This window comes from Aplidium turbinatum, chromosome 1 (assembly GCF_918807975.1).
Source record: "Aplidium turbinatum chromosome 1, kaAplTurb1.1, whole genome shotgun sequence".
Classification (NCBI taxonomy): domain Eukaryota; kingdom Metazoa; phylum Chordata; class Ascidiacea; order Aplousobranchia; family Polyclinidae; genus Aplidium; species Aplidium turbinatum.
In genome coordinates this window covers 44284214-44295246 of record NC_137472.1, presented here as the reverse complement: position 1 = coordinate 44295246, position 11033 = coordinate 44284214, and positions in this window count along the sequence as shown.

The window sequence follows — 11033 nt, the reverse complement described above, 5'->3', positions numbered from 1 at the left end:
TTCGATATTCACAAAGCAACGAATAACGCTATCGAATAGTGACAAGTAGTCGTTACTTCCAACCGTGTGTACCAGATACATAGCTTATAACACTCAGTAGCCTATCGTTAACGGATTTAACATTTTTTATTAAACACAAAAAAAAACTACTAAATTTACGTTTTCGACACTACATAGTGTCCTTATCAGGAATAATTATATAGGCAGTGATGTAGGGAGATGTGTCACCAATGGGTCATTTTTCACATAATTGTTATTTTCTGTGTATACAAAGGCCAAGCGTCCTCCTTTTTTGGCATAACCGTAGGTCACATACCCTGGTATATTCAGCCAAAAAAGTTTCTTAATTTTCCAACTACTAACTGCCGAAAATTAACTTTTAAATGATAATAAAAAATGCCCCGTTGGTCAAACCCCTATACGATTAACGGGCCACTGCTATTCGACCAACGGGTCACTTCCACTTAGCAAAACGCTGATGCACTGGAGCTTATTTTGGACTATTTAATACACGAACAACATACAAACAACACAACAACATAAGCAATAAGCACTAGAAATATGCTTTTATTATGAAATTTCATTTCATATTCAGTTCAATTTCATATGAGATTCAAGTGTTTTTGGTGTTTATTTTACTCTTTTTAAATCTCATATTTTTCTAAATTTGCAGAAAACTTTAAAATATCAGACAGGCGTTTCGTAGATGCCACGGGTGTAGTGCAGTAGTTTTCTCACTATTCACTGATTCATTCTTTAACATAACGAGCCAACGTTGTTCGTGGTATATCATATTTTTTTGCCTACTTTCGAACAAAAATGTTTTGTTTCAAAACATCTTCGACAGCTTTGTTGAGATTTTCCGAACTAAACAACTCTGTTTTATTGCTAGTTGTTTTAATTTCTGACATTTTTAGTCTGAATATACATAAAGGAAGACATTGTTGAACAATTAGCTAGTGGCCCAATGGTCAAACAAGTGGGTGGTCCGTTGGTCAGATACATGATAGTTCTTCGATTTTATGGCCTAGTTTAATGATGGATAAAATTTAAACATTTAACTTATGGCAATAATCATTAATCCATGAATAAGCAATCAGCAAACAAAAAATAGTCTTGAAAAAATAAACCGATGGGTGAAAAAAATTGCAGAAGAAAAATGTTCAAAATTTACTTTCTACCTTGTAAACCATACTTTCCTTCATAACAATACGAAAAAAAATCACAGGTCCCCGCAAAGAAGATTTCCAAAACCAAAAAGGTTAATCTCGATACCACTATAATATTTTTCGTGCTTCCAGCTTTTATTTTAAGAAATAGAAGGGTGGTCCGCTGGTCGTACCCTGTTCGTTGGTGGAACATCTCCCCTTACGTACATCGTAATTATAATAGCCTACGTAGTCTACATCTCTGATTATAGGTTACATCTAAGAGAAATAAATAAATGAATCTGCGACCACCCTGACCTTTTTTTGTTTTGTTTATTACATTCCTAACTGTTGTATATTATATTTCTAACTGTTTAGGCTACACTCTTCACTATTAAGGTTTGTAGGCTATGCTACTGTGAACTCTTAGCTTGGGCCTACTGCTTGCATACGAGCTTATAGTGCTGTATTCTACACTGTTTAGCTGGACTTACAGAATGTCTTGTATATAGCCTATTGTGTTTTGATCTTCATCTTTTGCTATTTTATGTATCATGCAAGTGCTTTTTTCTGCTTGTGCCTTCAACACGTGCATCTTCTTCTTTTGAAAAGTAGCCTAAGAGGAGACATAATTCACATCAGATCAATTTTCTCAGTTGGTGTAGCACAGCAATTCAATTAAATTTATTTTTTTTTTGTCGGAAAACAACAGCAATGATAAAGTTACTAATAGTTTACGAGAACAAACCAACAAAAGGAAACGGCGGAAAAACCACAGAAGTTTAAAACGTGCATGCGATGTAAATTTAAAGCATAGGCTACGTCGATGAAACTAAAGTTAAGCACCGCCACCAAACCTAACAGTTTAAAATAGATGAATTAGTTGAAAGAATCAGTTGGCTGCACATACCTAAACCAACTGAAGGTTTGACAGTCAGGGCCCGATTAACCATGAGGCACACGAGGCACAGGCCTCAGGCCCCCTGGTTTTGGGGGCCCCAAATTTTTTTTACATTAGTACCGTAGGCGTCAATACTTTTATAGGTTTCAAGCAGTGCCGTGTAAAGGGGGGCCCGGATCCCAGGCCCATCATCTCAAGGGGCCCACAAATAATACATTTTTGGATTTCAGAAAAGTGTTTTTTGAGTTGCTAAAGTTCACTGCATGTACTTGTCCATTAAGAAGATGATTTAGGCCTTTATTATACTAAAACATCTCAAATTTGGGGCCTATTACACAAATTTGGGCCCTAACTACACTGAAACATCTCTAAAAACACCATTACTATCTAAAAACAAAGTTAAAATGCGATAATGTTAGTAACATGATCTGCAGAAATGTATTTAACATATATATAACAGGTTGAATGCAATTGAATATATGAATTCAAAAAGGGCCCAATTGCCACAAAGTGTTTTTGGCACAACTGTTTTAATTATTTTGGTCATTTACTTTTGTGGTGAACTTCGGTAATGATTATATGCTTAAACATACTGGTAAGAAGCATCATACCTACAAAGTTCACTCATTGAGGATTCTGTGGAGAAACTATAGAGAAGTTGAAGTGCAATTGCTGTAGTTGGGCCCATTTCAAAATCAATGGAAAAATTGATAGGGTATTTTTTATGTGTTTACCGATATGTTTGAAAAATCTGGCTGTTTTTTTTAAGTATCATTTAGAAGACATAGAAAGAAATTGGAAAGCACAAATAGTGAAATAAACAAAAAAACAACTGGAGGGCCCTTTTTGAATTCACATATTCAATTTCTTTTCATTGAAAGAAATCGGAAAGCACAAAAAGTAAAATAAAAAAATGGGGTTGGGCCCTTTGTGAATTTACATATTCAATTTATTTTCATCAATAAAAGTGTTTTGTTTTAAAAAATTGTTAGCTGTAAGCAAAATAGCATTTCAGATAGTTTAATTATCATTTCAATTTTAAGATGATGAACTGTTTTATTTCGATCAACGACGCACGAGTACAAAATAATTGACACGGCGAGAAGAACACAATAAACATAGCCAGGTCAGAGACTTTAAAGAACCGGCCTGCCACGCCCCGTGGAGGCGGGGAGCGGCGTGATTATGGGGTGGCGATGCACCCGGAAGGGAAGTCCACCAGCTTAGGTCGCGGGGGCCAGGCTGGGGAGTCTAGGTACCTGTGGAAGGAAAGTGTGGATCGAGAATTTTGTGCCACTCGTCCGCAAAAGTTAGAATGGCGGAACGGGCCAGGGAGACGGGCTTTGCTTTCTGCAAACGCAAAAAGGTCAGCTCACGACGGGCCGGGCGACAGAAGTTTTATAAAGCCAGGCAGCGCCCACGTCTCCATCACGTGACCGTAACACAGGTACGTTTAACTCCTATACCCGGTCAGCCCGTAGGCAGACCGGATAAACTTTGGGGTCTCCCACGAGGAAGAGATGCTTAGCTACAAGGACGATTTGAATACTCGTGGGAGACGAAAATTATATAAAATCTGGAGCAAAGGCTCAATTAATTGGTGTAAAAAAAAAGATGGTAAGTGGGAATATATTGTATGCTTTACCTACCGAAAAAGTGTTGACGTTAAACCAACGAGCACGGATGTGCACTGGCCAGACGTTGAGGCAGGTTCGCCCAGATGGGTCGGGGGGACTAGCGATCGAAGCGTAGATATGACTAGGCTACGTTACCAGGAAAAATATAGAATAGTGGGATGAAACTTTGGAGGTTGCATCGAGTTGATCAGGAAATCATGTTTATCGATGAGTTAAAAGCAACGCGAGGTTGATCCGAGCGGGAAAGAGCAGCGTATCGGGAGAAGGTAGTGTGTGATAGTCTAAAATATTGAAATATGAAAATACAGATCCACTGTTGTTAATCATATTACGTCATTGATAGATGATATGAGTCCATTCACGATATGCAATATATACTTAATTCATATATTGCTATTTTATTTTATTGATGATGATTGTATTCTTCATTGAGCTGCAGCATGCTGATGAAACAACAATTGTTTACAGGTAAATTGATAATGAAACAATGGATTTAACATACTATGACGTCACACAATTACTGGCGGGTTTTGAGGTTTGCTGTCTTGCGCGCTCGGATGCTTACTGCAGAGCTTCTGTTGTTGGGGAATTGAGCTTCTGATCGCTGGAATCGTCTTTTCTATGACGTAGCCCCTCCACGAGTGAGCCCGGCGTTCCAAGCTTTCCAGACACGGAGGGAACCTTCGATTGAGAGGGAGGCCACTTTTCTAGCCACCTCTGCTACCCCACGAGCAGGAACACCCAAGGCCGCCAAAGCTCGAGAGCTCAACGGAGCATAGCTCCCGAGGGAGCCTACGACGAACGGAAGTGACAGGACGTCCCTGCAAGGGCGCTTCCTGTCTTCCAATATGTTTACACATAACTCGCCGTACTTGTCGTGTTTCCTGTCGGCGGCTTTTCGAAGGGAATCCGCGCCGTAATCGAACGGGCAAGTGACGTCACATACAACCGTGACACCGTCAGGGCGTTGCAGGACAATGTCAGGGCGCAGATCAGCACCGCCCGCTTCCACGTGTTGTGGAACCGTACTATCTATGGTAAGCAAGGGTTGCCATTCGGCAGGTACATGCTTCACGATCTCCCACAATACTGAATTGTGTCGTTCCGTGACAACAGGCATCACGGTAGGGCAGTGGTTCAATATATGAGGGAGAGTCTCTTCCGCTTTCCCACACGCGCGACATATGGCAGGTTTATATGGGTGGCCATGGCTTGGTTTTGATTTCAAGGGAAGTAGGTTTAGGCGAGCTTTATAAGCAAATGCACGGTTCGCGTGATCCAGGAGCTCCGGTCGCCGAGTCCAAGAGTTCGAAAATCCGGACAGACAGTGGGCACTGACCGTCTTGCCTTGGTCAGGTTTGGATTCCCACTGTCTCCTCCACCACAAGTCATTGTGTTGGTGGAGGGTCGGAACCACTTTTTTTCTTAGGGGAGGGGTGATTTTGGAGCTCCCCGCGGTCAACTCGAGACCGCCATCCGGGCGTGCGGACCAACGTACATTTAGACGACGGGTAGCCGCCGGGACGCGGCCCCACAAGCTTTCGCCTGTTGGGCACGGTCGAGAACGGGCACCTTCAGGAGGGGGGTCCTTATTCAAGTAACTGGCTAGCTGGCACGGGGTAGGATCTGGAGTGCCGAACCTCAGACTGGCACAACGCCTAAGCTGCCCGAAAGCGATGGCAGAGACACGGTCGTCAGGAGACGTCAGCATCTTGAAGGCCTGGGCTATCGAAAGCGTGTCGCTTTCGCGACACAGATTCAACACACCAAAGCCCCCCAATGCAGGCTTACAGTAAAAGAAAGCGCTGCACGCCCACCTGGGAAGACGCCACGCCACCTTCAAACACTGCAATACCAGTCGATCGAGCTTCAGAAGCTCATACTGTCTGAAGCGCCGCACTCGCAGATGGTATGACGCGGACGGAAGAATGATAGAATTAAGTGCCAGAAGTTTCTGGCTTGGAGTAAGGAAAGATTTCATTAAAGAGGAAATGTGTTTCTCCAGGGTGGAGATGAAAGGTTTGGTAAGGGACGCATCCGAGGCGTAACCGGTTCGAGCGCCAAGATATTTGTACGTTTCGCCTTTGGGGATGACCCGGATTTCCTCCCCGGCTAGGGAGAAAGGTTCCGGGTCGACCCGCAGACGGGACGCCGACGCTTTCCTATAGGATAAGGTGCCACACTTGCGTGGGTTGAACCGTAGCCCGGACCAGGAAGAGAAGGGATCAGTAGTAGATAAGAGGGAGACCATCTGCTCGCGATCGGAAGAAACGAGACAGATGTCGTCCGCATATGCCATACAACGTACTTTGATGTCTTCTTTAGCAGGAAGGTTGTAGCCGCAATCCGTTTTGTCACGGACGCCCCTGAGGAGCACCTCGATGACCAAATTGAATAGCAGCCCAGACAACGGGCAGCCCTGACGGACTCCCCGCCCCACAGGGATACGGTCGGTTTCACCATTACCGCAGCGGACGGTGCAGGTGTTAGCGACGTATATGTCGGAGATGCACTCAATAAGGTCTGTGGGGGCGTCGAAATGACGCAGGACCTCGGCTATGCATTCGTGCCGGACACTGCCAAAGGCGTTTCGAATGTCCAGAAACGCAACCGACACAGGCCTTTTGCGTGACTGTGCATCCGAGAGGATGGTGTCGAGCATGAACACATGCTCGTAGACGCCCTCCGTGGGCATGAATCCCTTTTGCTCTCGGCTGATAACATTCCCCTCCACCGCCCATCGCTGCAGGCGTCGGGCCAATACGGCGGCGTAAATCTTATATATGTTTCGGCAGATGGAGATGGGCCGCCAGTTGCTGACGTCGTGCAGATCACCCTCAGGGTCTTTGCATATGAGTGTGATCCTGCTGGTTCTTCACTGGTCCGGTACACGACGGTTGATCCGGCAGGTCTCGAAAAGGCTGGCCAAGAGTCCCCCTCTTGGGTCCAGGGTCTTCCAGAAACCGTAGGACAATCCGTCAGAACCAGGGGCGGAACCGACATCAAGCGACTGGAGGACCGCCTCCACCTCCCGGGCCGTAATGGGACCTTCACCGTCATCGATGAGGGAGAGGTTTACATTGCCATACTCGTAACGGTGGGCGTTCATCCACTCAGGCATCCGCGAGCAACTCCCAGCTTTAGGAGCGGTCATGTCACGTCGAAATCTCTCCTCAATTTCTTGAGGGGGAATTTCGCAGTGAAGGTCGCAATTTTTTCCTTCAACAATCCGACGGACCGTTCCCTTCGCGTCCCGCGAGAAGGCGGCTCGCAACTCCACTCCCCTACGATATCGGGCTCCGTTCCCGCGCGAACCCCCGCCGTCCGACCGAGGAGAACCCCCGTTCGAACGACGGCGAGCCGCGCGAGCCCGGGCGCCACGATTGAAGCGTGGTTTGCGAGGACGTGTCCTCTTGGGCGGCGAAGTGCCAGCGGTCCACTCTTCCAATTCAATGCAGAACTGGTCGAAATTTATGCCACCCGCTAAAGTAAGGTTCACTAAACTGCAAAGAGCCCGCCTGGAGCTCTTCGTCTTACTTTCCCTGACCGGTTCAACAGGGTCTTGGATGGATCGTTGAGTGTTGGGTGTGATGGACATCCCTGGGGTAGTCTGTGGGAGTCCGGGGTCATGCGTGGCTTGGTTGCATGCCATGGTGTCGCTTCGGGGTCGAGTCAAGGTTTGGGAAGAGATAGTTAAATGGAATTCATTGTGGGTGGTTTGGGTAGGTGGGGTAAAGGGTCGGGCTTCGGCAGACAGCGTCGAGGTACAAGATTGTATAGGACAGATGGAAACAGGATTAAAAGATAAGGAGGATTGAGATGGGTAGTGTTGGAGAGACTTGGAAGAAGAGGTCTGCATGGGCGGCTTGGAAGAGCTGATTGAGTTCCCAGCTTCAGCTCCGGTGGTAGCCGTCCGAGGCAGGGAAGATGGGCGCGAAGCCGGCTTGGATAAACCGAGCGAGTCCACTGCCACGGCTCCGGTGAAGGTCGGCTTGCGCAGAGGTGCATATAGAAAAGGATTCGCACTGACAGTAGGGCCGTAACCGTCCGTGGTTGGGCTATCAGGCGAGGAAGTGGAGGAAGAGGAAAGAGATTTGCTGTTCGACGAGTCGGACGAGTCGGAAGAGTCCCCACTTTCCGACCCAGGTCCGGCCGAAGACAGGCGAGGAAGAAACAGCACATCTAGATCAGGCAAGCTGTCAGCATCAGCTGGGCTGAGCAAAGTCTTGCCTGAATGGGATAGAACAGTACGGAAAAGTTCTGGTATAAAGTCAGGTGGGGGGGGCAAAGTGGAAGTGCTATCCAGGCCTTGGCGCCAGAAGACTTGAGAGCGGATGACAGAGGAAGAGGAAGGAAGGGATGACCCCTCGACCGATGCGCCTGCAGTCGAGGGCCGGCGCCTTCCATGCCTAACAACAGAGACGTAGGAAGGCCCAGGATTGGTCATCATAGGGGGCCTGGTTTGGCTCTCCGACGGCGTCGGGTCATTGCTCGGCCAGGGAAGGCAGGTTGGCAATTGAAGGCCCTTGGGGCAGGATCGCCAGTGCTCTAAGGCCCCATCCAGCTTGTAAGCTCGAGGGAGAACACGGCAGCACCTGCTACAGGTGATCAGGAACTCGGCGCGCGAACCATGGAATGCTCGCATATGGTCCTGATACGCCTGCACATCTCGGTAAGGTCGAGATGCCCTCCTGCAAGTGGAGAAAGGACAGAGAAGGGGGAATAGATTGGGGAGGGTGAGGCGAATAGGGCAGACGGACTGCAGTCTATTCGACCTCAGATATAGTGGAGCTGACTCGTGGCATGCGACAGGTAAGCCACTGTGTGGTGTGGGATCACGGATCGGACACTCGTCGCCACGACGAAGCAACGAGTTCGTGAAAGCAATAGAGTCTACCGGTGAGGCTTCACCATCTGGGTTGAGTGGGACTGAGTGCCCACTCACAGGAACCTGCTTCCTCGTCGGCCAGCCTAAACTAGTGGACTCAGCAGACGGGGAGGTAAAATCAACACCGGCCAGGTTATCTTGAAAAGTCTTTGAACCTGTGCGACTTAAAGGGCGTGACATAATCAGTAGAAAATGTATAAATATAATATATAAAAAGTTGGTTAAGTTTAAGATGTTTCGGAGTTTACAGCGACAGCTCAAAGTTTAGAAATTAAAGGTAACGGATTACAAAAACAAAGAACTACTGACGGATTACAAGAGGGTTGAATCAGAGGTTACTACTTAAAATTTGATAATTATTTTTTTTACATAGACTCAACGTTACTAAATGCAATTAGGCTTTGAATATCAGTTAATTACGGTACTGCAAATAAGTTTGATGAGCTAGGAGGTTAAAAAAATGCTTTGAGAACAATTGACTAAAAAGTCAATTGTGACGTCACTACTGAAAACTTAAACCAAAAAATAGGGTGACCCTTTGATTTGAAGTACGATTAGTTAGGATCGATATAAACAATTGTTCAAAAGACTTTAAAGATAAAGAGAAGATTATTGTTCAAATTATACGGTATAGAATTTTAACAAGATAAGGTTATGATTCAAGTGAACACTTCAAGGAGAAAGGAAGTAATGGAAGATGCGTGTTTCAGATGCAAGAAAAGGAAGATTTGGCAGACAACTGGCAACACTAGATTACCAATGCAGGAGTTTGAATGCCGAGATTTCGAAAATTAATTGAACAAGGGTGTTTAATTTGGGTAAAAAAAAGGATTTTCGGATGGATTTATTATTGCAATAGAGGCACAAGTCTACGAATTAATTAATTTAAGTAGCAAGATACTAACTAATTAGAATTAAGGTTAAAAAATGAAACAACAAAGTGAAATGGAAAAATAGGCTAGGAATTAATTTAAAACTCGATAAAGCTAAATTTAGGTTAAACAATGAACATATAGCAATTACTGTAGTACACAATTAACACGACATAGATAATTACAGTTTTATATGATTCCTTTCTTGTGAAATGTTTTTCCTTTTCTTCTTAAACCTTGTTCTTCGGGGGAAAAGATAGGGATACCAAGCCCGGGCTGGAATTGCAGATCCCAGGGTTTGATTGGGGTGGAAATAGTTAACTAGGATGGGGGTGGGGATAAAAAAAAGGGGGGGGTTTTCAGAACAACTCACTTTTTCTTTAAATTCTTTCTTTTCTTGACTGAGATTTGGAACTAAGCATCCAGTTATTCGCAGTCGCACGACAGAACGGTGATCTGAATCTAACTTTAAGCTTTCTTTGTAGCCTTTTCTTTATTTATTTCAGCACTTTCGCAATAACAACTAAATCATCTGGCTCACTTACTAATCTCTTTTCAACTTTTGATTTCTTTGCGTTGGCCTACTTGCTTTGCAGTCGCACGACAGAACGGTGATCTACTGTAATCTTCTATAATTTGGAAATTCAAAGCACAAAGAAACGTAGTTGCATGTGTGTTTATTAAACAATCACCGGACCTCGGTAAATTAGCTGCTAACAGCATAATACACAGACAAGAAGAACTTTCAGGTGTGCGAAGTCACGCGCTAACCAATTGAGGTATCGGAGTGACTTAAACCTTACATTATGTCATTATTCAGATTCATTGGAATAGAATTTAATTTAGGGTAGGCCAATGCCATTGTCTGTTCTTAAAAACTTGTATTTTATGATGCTCAGTCTTATGTTATCTGGCAGCAGGGCAGGGTAGGCCTTGGCCTATATCATACGAGGTAAGTGACATATTTATCCTGTTTCATTTTCAGTAGGCTATTATTGTGTTTAGCCTATTAAAATTAAATAATAGTTTTATTGTAGCCTGATACTATCATTGCTCACAGATGTCCAATTCTGCAGTAAGAATGTTGTATGGTGTGCAATACGCCTAAGCAAACATCACGCGTTTTGCCTAAGACAAAAGAGGCCCGGAATGACTCTTCGTAACCCTAGGGAAAATTTCTTTCAGAGGCCCTGGTTCCTCAGATTAGTTTGAGTTTTGTCTCATTTCTAATGAAAATGGGCATAAGTTATAGATTACATTGAAAATTTACGCCAGCTACTTGGTTTAGTAACTAAGTCTAACTTAGTAGGCCTAATTACTTGGTTTAGTAACTAAACTTTAGTTGATTTTGAATCTTCATTCTCGGACTGACAAGGCCTTGATAGGTTGTTTTTGGTAGTTTTGCACTTTCGCATGTAGAGGTTTTTGAAGTAGGGCCGGTTACCAGGATTGACAGAGTAAAGTTTCGGATTGTTGAAGTGTTGTTGCCAGGGAATTATTCCATCCATTGGGTGCCCCTGAATGGAGATCAGTGGCTTACTTAGAATGCGTAACAGCGCAGCTTGATCTTGTAGCTTCTTCGTTCCA